General features: G+C 41.4%; 1 long non-coding RNA gene across 1 annotated transcript; it reads right to left on the bottom strand.

The window, feature by feature from the left end:
* Positions 1–340: 340 nt before the first annotated feature.
* On the bottom strand, positions 341–2,545 carry LOC117488966. The gene is made up of 5 exons (XR_004556556.1): positions 2,243–2,545; positions 1,993–2,138; positions 1,779–1,894; positions 510–1,577; positions 341–391 (listed from the first exon to the last, which is right to left on the bottom strand). It is a non-coding gene; the product is annotated as an uncharacterized LOC117488966 (long non-coding RNA).
* Between the last annotated feature and the right edge of the window lie 8,162 nt (positions 2,546–10,707).

The following is a 10,707-nucleotide window of genomic DNA, read 5'->3' as shown; positions in this document are numbered from 1 at the left end:
ACCATGTATTTGTCTTAAGGCAGACTGGGCATAATACCAGTTGTGACAATTGCCGTTTTAGGTTCTTCTTTAAATTCTTTGGTAAAGTAGATTAGCAACCCGTAGGTTTTTTTTACCCCTAATCTGCACAGACTTTAAAGGCAATTGGCACCTTGCCAAGAACATGGTACAAAAAAAAAGAAAAAAAAGACAGTCAGGTTAACGGTTTCCTGTAACCCATGCAAAACATGTCACTTGCCAAATGTCTTTGGAAGAAAAACACACACCCAGGACATGCCAGTTGTTTTTAGCACCCCAGCACAAAAGGAAATATATTACAGATGAATCACAAATGACAAGGTTAAAATTTAAACTGGTTTATTCAATGCTCAGTATTGCAGGACACCAGCCCCTGAAAGAAAGCAAAGAGTTATGGTTGGTTGAGAGACTTGACAGTTGAAATAAAAAAAAGAGGTCACGCCAAATTCCATTTTTTTTTTTTTTTTTTTTTAAACACAAGTTATACTTACCATTTAGAGTTAATCTGCCTCAGGCAGTGTCCAATCAAATAGATTGTTCTCCCCCATTGAGTGTGGATACCAGGGCACAGTTTGCCATGCAGTTGTTAAACCCTGGATGTGCTTGAGCCTGGAGACCAGATTTGTAGCCAGCTTGAGGCATGTACTTCTGGTCATCTGGGAGTTTACCAGCCTTGTATGAAACGTATGGAGTAAAGGGAAGCTCATTGTATATGGACCAATTTGGCCTGGGTAGTTATTGCTTGGTGTTTGTGTCGTTAAGCAAGTGGTTGTAGGAGCAGAAGTGGTTGTAGGAGCAGAAGTGGTTGCAGGAGTCGAAGCAGAAACAGTTGTTGCCATCGTCGTAGGACTTGCGTTATTTGGTGTTGTGGTGGGAGCAGTTGTACCTTGCGTCGTTGTGCCAATTGGAGGCATTTTAGTTTGCATGGGTGCATATGTAGGGTATGGAGGATTTCCAAAGAAAGGCTGGTTATATGGGTAGTAGTAAAGATTGAACGGGAATCCTGGAGGGTAGTAAGGATTTGGATAATATGGGTAAGTTGGCATTTGAGAAGTCATCGTCGGCATTGTGGTGGTCAGCATCGTGGTGGTCGGCACCGTGGTTGGGGCAGCAGTCGTTGTGGTCGGCATGGTTGTGGCTGTAGTAGTCATCCCACTAGTGACAGGTCCAGTAGTAGGTGTGGCAGTGGTAGTGATAACTGGGGCATTTTGAGGGTATATGGATAGTAGTAAGGATAATAATAGTAATAATATGGATATCCAGGAGGCATGGTTTGAGGGGGGTCCATAGATGGCGTAACAGGGGTGGTGTCAGGTTGAGCAGTAGTTGTAGCAGCAGTTGTGGCGGCGTCAACATACTCAAGTAATACATATAGTAATAGAGATAAGGATCGTAGTTGGGCTGTATTAAATGACGCTTATGACGATTCACGCTCCAGGGCTTGAGGGAATGGAAGTCTCGTTGGCTGACGAGCAGGCTTCTGGGTAGCAGAAGCCGAACTTTTCAACATGTGGCAGGTGAACTTTACTGTAGTCTCCAACCAATGCGTACTCTCCATTCTGAAACACAAAGCAAAGCAGTTATGGTATACACACTAAACAATTTGCTGAAAAGTTGGCTTTAATGTGCCAATACATTTTAGCTGCAGTCATTACAATTTTTATGAGCAATACCAACACTTTTACTTGCATCTTTAAAAGGCTTATAAATGTGCCACCTTGTAAGTATATGTATTGCATTATTAGAAGTAAAATGCATACCTCTATCACATTGCAGCCATCATATGGAACAACCAAAACGAGGCCAAGCTCATTTTGCCGCATTGTATAGCCACAGATTTTAGGCACCTGGATCAAATGCAGGGAATTGGCGTTGCCTGAGGAGGAGAAAGAAAATAAAACATGCCAACTTGTCTTTCACATACAGTGTCAGAATAAACTGACTTTATGCAAGTTTGGTTGTGTGTTGTAATACCCATGTCCAGCTGAAAGTCAGAAGCTCCAGGTCCCATTGCTTTAAACTTCATCTTGCCTTGTCCACATGTCAGGGAAATATTCAAGCACCTCCATGCCGCTTCATCAACCATGTTGTTCCCCAGCTATATGAGGTCTCCAACAACCCTTTAGAGGTCCAGATAAAACAGTTAATACTGGCCATATTCCTTGGTTTTAGTTCCAAACTTTCTGCATGTAGTATATCAAATTAGGAAACTGGAACATCTTACCTCTGCCATCAGATTGTTTTGAGTCAATATGCAGCAATCCATCATTTCCTGTGGTAGGAGCAGAAGCAGATCCTGACTTGGAATTAAACTCTTTCCCATTCAGGAGAATTCTTCTTGTCCTAACTTCTGTCACCATCGCCCCACTAACTTCATCTTTACTAACTATTTTGCTCAGCTGATGCAAGCTAAAACAAGTTAAAGTCTGGGTCAAAGCACAGAGGATTAATATGACGGCTGCAGTTGGGATCAAGCTGTTTCCCCTTCCATCGTCACCTGCCACAGGGAAAATCCAAGCTCAGAGCAGATGGAGAGCACTTTGCAATGAAGCATGAGACACGGCTTTTAATACTGGCACATATTACCACCAGGCAGCCAATCAACAAGGCAGGTGCAGCCTCAGCTAATGCTTGCACCTGTGTTCAATTAGCTTGCAACAGGTGGGCCTCGTTAAGACTTGTATAATGTCTACACCAGGGGTACTCAAACTTTTTAATTAAAGGTCCACTTGTGAACTTTATACAAGGTCACTGGTCCGGATCAATGCCAGTAAAGTACACCCCCCCCCCCTCCCGGAGTGGAGAAGCGAAACTGAAATTAAGAAGCAGTTTCTTACGGCGCTCTATGCATGTCGTTGCAGTAAATTAAAGGATGTTTCATGTTGTCGTTGCTGTGGACCTTCTTAATCTACCTTCTTTGGGGGCCCACTTCTGGTCCAAGCACTTGCCTGCCTTGCCTGTCGGCAAACGGCGCCCCTGTATACACACACACATTCAATACATACATACAGTATGATGGCTTGAACTAGTGGGAGAAATGGCACTGTTTGTCTGTAGCCAATGCCTTGAACCTCGGCAAAAAAAAAAAAAGGCATTAGAACCATTAGAAAGTCAAGGTAAACTTGCGATTAACTTGCGGTCTGCAATGCGTGTCACGCTCGCGCACCCAAGTAAATATATATGCACGTTCATTCTCACAATGCGTCAGACACAAGACGCGCGTACACAATGATGTACATTAATTTATCAGAATCAGAATAAAAAAAAAAAAAAAAAAGATTTTTATTTTTATTTATTTTTTATAATGGGACACAGGGTTCGGTCCGGATTGATTTGCAGTTCGGTCCGGATCCGGACCTTGGTCCGGAGTTTGAGAAGCCCTGGTCTACACAGTAAGCCCTGTATATTGATCATGTAGATCAGGGGTGCCCAATACGTCGATCGCAAAGGTAGTGTGGGTAGATCGCATGGCATTGAAGCGCAAATGCGGCGCACCTTTATGCGCTTAAGAGGCGCTATTGGTGTAAGTGCTCCACAGTTTCTCCGTCGCTGTGAGGTTCCGGCACTCGCAGTTCACTAGCACCGTTGGTTTCAAAGGCATACCAACTATTACAAATTAAGTCACAAGAATGATAGAGACATAACAATACAGTATTTATTTGGGCATGGCTAATATACTGTAATTGTTGATGGCCAAACATTTCATAGAAGTAACACAACTCTGCTCACATTTCAGGGTTTTTCTTTGACTTAGCCTACTTAAGAGGGAAAATATCTTTCAATATAAAATTATTTTTACGATAAGCTTCTTAACAATTACTATCATGTTTACATAACAGTAGACTAGATACAACTCATATGATGTAATTAGGACACTTATAAAATAGAAAAACATATTTTCTATATTGCTCCAATACTTTAAATGTAGATTAAAGGGTTGTGAGGATACTTTCTATTTAACCTAGATAAAAGCATTTACTGGCAGGCCGCAAACAACTTCACGGCGTATACTGCCGCCCGAAGTCCCCGGCCGGAAGTCCCCGGAGTTGTCACAGCACCTACTGAAGCCTTCCGAGTAAATCGCCAGAACGTCGACATCTCCACCGCTCCCATGTTTTCTTTTGTGTTGCCATAAGTTAGTCTCTCTGCGTTTCTGCGCTGGGCTAATGCTAATGCTAATAATGCTAATGCGAGGATAATAAAATGGCTTCACAAAACTTTTTGGGAGTTTTACGGGGCGTGGTTTGCATTCCGCCCAGCCAATCAGACATAGGAACCTTTTTCTCCAACACACTCTCACTCCCTAAACGTCCAGGAGCGACGCTTGGTCAGGGTCCCGTGGCGTGCAGTTGGGACGCGCCGAGGCTCCTTCAGCTTCATAAACGGACGCAAAGAGCTTTCAACTGATTGCAATGTATTCCCATCGGCAGCGGTATTTGACGCTCAGGGAAGCACCGCATCGGTCCATGTCGGCGGCATTTAAAAGCAATGTGAGCGTCCATTCCCATTGGATAACGGAGGATTTTACACCTGGAAGTAACTATTCTCCTTACTGTCGATTGATTTTACAGTGATATCTGCACTACTCATCAACTCAAAAACACCAGATTAACCTTGTTAATTACACAACATTGATTGGTTTAAATTGTGTGCAATGCTTTTGTGTTTTTCCCCTTCGATTCGGAGAAACAAATATTTTTTCGGAGTTTAGGATGGCAGAAGACACTACACTACCCAGAATCCTCAGCTATCGTTTGGGACTACACCATGTGCTTTGTTTGACAAACCCCGTGATTAGTTCTCAAGCTCTGTGATTGGATGTTGGAGTGGCAGCGCGCAAAGTTTACACCGCGTCAAACAGCACTTTGAAATGGAATGAAACCCATCGACGGCACACTATCCAAATCAAGACACCGCAAAGACTTCAGCCTTACCAGCAGGCGGCGGTAGTGTGTATTCGTCATTCAAAATAGGCAACAACCGGAAGACAGAGAAGAAGAACAGACCGCGTGATATAAACAAACAACAAATAGCGTGTGCGTTCCATTTTCACTCTCGTCCATCGAAAACATGTTTCGTGCGGTACTGGAGCTATCAGCCATTGGAGTGTTGCTTGTGGAAGACATTCTCAAGCAACAGTCTCTCAAGAGGCGGAAGCGAAGAATTAGGAGAAACCGCACTAAATGGGTGAAATCATGGATACTACAGCGAGAAGCTCGTGGGGCTTTCCTGAACCTGTGTCGAGAGCTGGAGTTAAATGAAATGCCAGATTTCAGATATTTTCCTCAAGCTTTGGTAAAGTGTATTCTTTGAATGCAGATTTGGGTTCTGCCCGCTCTGTATTAATGTCATGTGAATTTTCCTGTCATGTTGACAGGTTATCATCATGTAGGCGTTGATAAAAGCTCATTCTAATGTTGTGTTATGTGTTAAAGTTTTGCATTGCCTATCCATCCATATATTTGTGTTTATTCTTTTAATCACACAGCGATAAGAAACAATAACAATGTGCCTACATAACTGTCAGTTGCAGCCCTAGCATTAGTATTGGTTATAGTAACAGCTACAACATTAAAATACTTCGAGGCAGATTGAGGAGGATAATGGGAGAATGAACAGAGGGGCAGAAACATCCATCTGAATAATAATAATAACTTTATTTGTATAACACCTTTCATACAGGGGATTGCAGTTCAAAGTGCTTTACATCAGTAAGAAATAAGACATACAATCAGTGTAAAACAAGCAGCAAGAGCAAAGCATAAAGTGGGATAAAATAATGCAGATATATTATATATATATATATATATATATATATATATATATATATATATTAATCCCAACAGGCCACCTTGTTTATAGTTTGATTCAGTTTTAGTAGAATATAAAATACATGAATGATGAAATGAGCACATAAAGTGCAGACATACTATAAAATCACAGTTAATAGACCTGCATCTGATGATCGCAGTGTTCTGGCGGGTGTGTAGTTTATTGAGTCAGTAATGTACAGTATGTAATGTAATAATGGCCACTTCTTGCTAAATTTACATTTCCATGTGATGCTTTTATCCGAGGCGACTCACAATAGGTAAATGAACAGCAGTAGACAGTATCTCATGTACTTGAGACTAATGAATAGCCGTCTGTGTTGTGCCTTCTTAAATCGTTTGTTTACGTCCCTCACTTCCGTTTCGCTTCTCATTCGCTAGCTGAACAGCCAATCAGAGTGGTTTCTTGGTCCGACTGCCTGTTGCCGACGCATGGCCGATTCAACATGTTGGTTTGGGTTAAAAAGCTGTCAAGTTTACAGTGTTAACAAAATAAAATATACTGCTGTTTCTGGTTTAGTTTACGATGGATATATTTAGTTATTGTTTTGATATTTGTAACACAAAAGCGATGTAAAAAACCCACTGCAACACAGAAAAGATGGTCTTAACATGACCCAGCGGTCTAGTAGTTAATAAAAAACAATAATATCAAAACAAAATATTACTACTAACTTTATTGTGAAATTAAAACAGAACGGTAAAATTATAATTTCCGGTCTATTCTGAGGCCCGATGTCTGTAGATAAATAAAGAACTACGACAGATGTGTAATATTTAATGCAGCCGAACCATTTATTACAATGCATTCATGTGATGACTTTCAAAGAGTAAAGCAAGCACTGCTGAATAAAGTATGATTTTATCTTTTACGAAACGTTTTTATTTCATATGGAATGCAGTTGGAGGTCAACCAATCACAGAGCTTGAGAACTAATCCCGCCCCCCCTCTTCCCACATTAAAAAAATTAAAAATAAAAAGATATATATTTAAAGAATATATATATTTTTTTTATTTATTTTTTTAATAAACAAGGTAAATATTATATAATTGGTATCAGTAAAATGTATAATCTACATTAAAATCTCGTTTAAAATTGTGTTACGATGTCTAAAGTTACTGATAAGTCACATGTTTCCTGCCTGGCCTTGCCCGTGTATCATTACCATAGACTGTATATATAAAGGATCATTACCCTCTCTGCACTTGCTGCACTCTCGTCTGGGCGCTGTAGCCCAGACGAGAGTGCAGCAAGTGCAGCACAAGCCAACTGTTGCTATCTTTAAACTATGCCGCCGAAACATAATTTCAGCCAATTAGCGTCATCAAATCTGATGGTCACAGGGCGCCTACGTCAGCGCCCGGTGCAGTCTGTGAGTTTTTTGGACTCGTATCCAAGGAGACAAAACAGGAAGCTGTCATACACTCTGGAAGCTATCATTAGCAGTTAATATGAAAACTCCGTTTTTGACATAAAAATTGAATTATGGATTATCAATAATTTTTTCAAAGTGACAGACACATTGGATTGACCTATGGATTAACCTTCAGCCGCGTTTTTCTGGTTAATAGAATAACAGCAAAAGGTGAGCATATCTCCGTGTTTTGCTACCTAAAGCTACATTGTGTGATGTCTGTATTTGCTTCCCCTGTCGCGAGTTCTGATCGCTCAGTGATGATACTTATATTTCTAGAATCTGTGGAATCTCAGCTTGTTAGCTAAGCTTGTTTGTGCATATCCGATAAGTATATCGATTGATTTATACCTAGAGTGCGTTAGCATTTTTTCGCTCAGGGCTCATTTAGACGCTTCTTGTGAGACTTGTGTTTTGTTTCGGTAAACATGGTTCATATCATCAGTTAGCTGAGTGTCTTCCCGTTAAATGAGTAGGACACATGAATAGTTTATTACATTTTAAGAAGCCTTGAGAGTTGAGACACAGTTTCATGAGAAAAAAACGGGGGGAAAAAGCCCCTTAACAGGTTAAATGGGAATTAAATCATTTAAAGTGGACCTATCATGCTATATTTAAATGATATATTGTAGGGCCATACCTATATAAGGTATATTTATACGTTTCTGTTTTCAAAATACCAAACAGATCATGCATTTTAGCCATGCCTCATTTCGCTCTATGTGCTGTTTGCTGTCTACGGGTCTGATTCTGCTGACCACGCCCCCCTGCAGGAGAGGTGAGCCGTGCTCTGATCAGCTGCTGGGCTGTCAGAAGAGGGGGAGAAAAAGAGATCTCCGTCCTCCATGTTTTATTATATTGAGTCGTTATTCATTTGTTTTAAAGCTCAATAAATAACAAAGAAGACCTTTGACCGGCACTTTTCTAATTTTGTCCGGAAGATTTAAACTTTAACGGACATCTTGACCGGCGAAAGAAACTGAAACTGAAACTCTGCCGCACGGTCCCCTCGTTCCTTGGAAGAGGCGGAGAGGTGGGTGTTTGTCATCTGCTGGTGAACTAACCGGAGAGAATTACAGTGCTTGCCTCGACGGGGAGGGATTGCATTGAATTAAAGCAGCGGGAGCAAACGCTTGCCTCGGGGAGGGAGAAAAAAGCCACAGCGGAGAATAAACAGAAGGGTAACCATGGTAACTATGGGCAGGAAGTCTTCTTCACTGCTTTTGTGGCAGACTACAGCGCCACTTACAGGCCTGGCATATGTACTACAGCGTCTCCACCGCTTTCGAGTGGCAATGGCCGGCCGTGGCCCAACCCCACATTCCCCTGATAGGTGGAGAGTTGGCCCAATAGCCGTAGCGCCACTTCTGTGACGACATAGAAGTGTTCAAATCTGGATCAGTCTGTATCAGATCCGTTGCAGCCCCTTTTTTAGAGATTTGGGTATGGAGGAAAATAGAGAGGGTTGTGTTTTCTGACACTTGGTGAGTTCCCTGGAACACCAGGGACACATATTCATGTATAAAAGACGTACAAAAGTGCATTTTGCATGATAGGTCCCCTTTAAAGTAATTTTGAGTGTTCCCAAAGCCCCGGTGTTCTGCAGTTTGTGTGGGCCTACTGTACTGTTGCACAGTTTATACTGTAGAAACTATGTCAAGGACAAGGTGTTTGGAAGTTTTGGAAGATTCATAGCTAACCACACTGAAGATTATGGAGGTATTGATCAGTCTTCTCATATTTTTAAGCCTCAATTTGTCCTTCCAACCCCACCCCCCTAACATCACCAGAAGTCATCATTTAAGTGGTCTTTTCTCAATTTTTATTTACCGGGGGAGCATCCCCCCGGACCCCCCTAGTATTGTTTGGTTACCATTTCCACAGCCCCACCAAAGATATTTTCCACCTGCCGCCATGGTGTGTAATGTATCACACGGTTTGATTGCGATAACAAACCAATGAATGCAAGGGAAGAGTCTGACTATTTTGATTTGTTAATCTACTTTGACCCACAATTAGATGTATAACAATGCTTTCCCTTATTTAGAAGACAAAATATGTATCTTCACATCAAGGAAAGTCAATCAGACGGTAACGGGATGGTGAACATGCATCAGTGTCCCAGCCTGACTTGGACCAGAGATGTCGTTTTATGGTTAGTTCCATAATTTGAAAGAAACAATACACAGGTGTTAAGGACACTCTGTAGGATAAAAGGTTTTGCTTCTATCATTGTTGACATTTCACTTGAATAATTAAGGATCTCACCTGTCAAGTCATTTTTAGTTGTATGAAGGCTACTTTTACAATATGACATCTACATGTGTAGTTTGAACACTTATGACCTAGTGTTAGACCACATATTTGGTAATGCTTACTCCAGTTTACAAAACCAAAAAGAGACAAATGCTGAAGGTTCATTGTTTTGATTTGCAGAACTGCCCAAAGTTGTAAATGCTCCTTTTCAGAGTTGGTGTATGTAATGAGTGAAGCCAGCATCCATCACACAGCAGATGTTAAGTATTTTAGGAAAGGACATGATGGAACTTTACCTTTGACTGAAATACATTTTCAAAAATACAACCCTTTTAAAGCTTGTTCACACAAGGAAAGCCAGTGTGAACACAAAATGTTCCAATTAAAAACCTTCTAAGAAATGGTTGAGCAATGATGCCACCATGTGGACACAAAGCCACACTATGACAACACTTCAAATGCCAAACATTAATTGAATTTATAAATGTAGCAATTTAAAGTGTGCACTTTAAGTTAATCATTTGTCAGCACAACTTTTCTGTTTAAATTAAATGTCATTTTCTCAATATGGACTGTTCACTCATTCACAAATCAAATGAGACTTCTTGAAGAGCCTGGAATAAAGAGTCTCTTGGGTAGTTGAAGGTTAAAAAAAAAAAAAGCACAAACTGGAAAGCGTCTCCATTCAAAACTTTTATTAGAACTGTTTAAGTAAGGTAGCGTGGAGGAGGAAAAGGAGGCAGCATTGGTATGGGCAAGTGAACATGGGGATGAAAAGGAGGATGGGGTGCCGGACTGGGCGGGGGATCTGGTTTCACAGTGGTAGCTGGAGTGGTTGGATATTGGGGATAGGGAGGGATCATAGGGTAAAGATGATAGTAAGGCATAGATGGTGGAAGCTGCGATAAGGGATTTTTAGCCTTTAGTCGCAGAATTTGTAGCTCGATATTTGGGTGGATCAAGAGGATTAATCGGCGTATATTGTGGAAACGGCATCTGAGGGTTTTGAGGCATCTCAGGACATTGAGGCATCTCAGGGCATTGAGGTATCTCAGGGCATTGAGGCATCTCAGGGCATTGAGGCATCTCAGGGCATTGAGGCATACCAGGGTATTGAGGCATACCAGGGCATTGAGGCATCTCAGGGCATTGAGGCATCTTAGGGCATTGAGGCATACCAGGGCAT

This window comes from Trematomus bernacchii, unplaced genomic scaffold, assembly GCF_902827165.1.
Source record: "Trematomus bernacchii unplaced genomic scaffold, fTreBer1.1, whole genome shotgun sequence".
NCBI classification, from domain to species: domain Eukaryota; kingdom Metazoa; phylum Chordata; class Actinopteri; order Perciformes; family Nototheniidae; genus Trematomus; species Trematomus bernacchii.
This window is presented reverse-complemented; position numbering and strand designations above follow the sequence as displayed.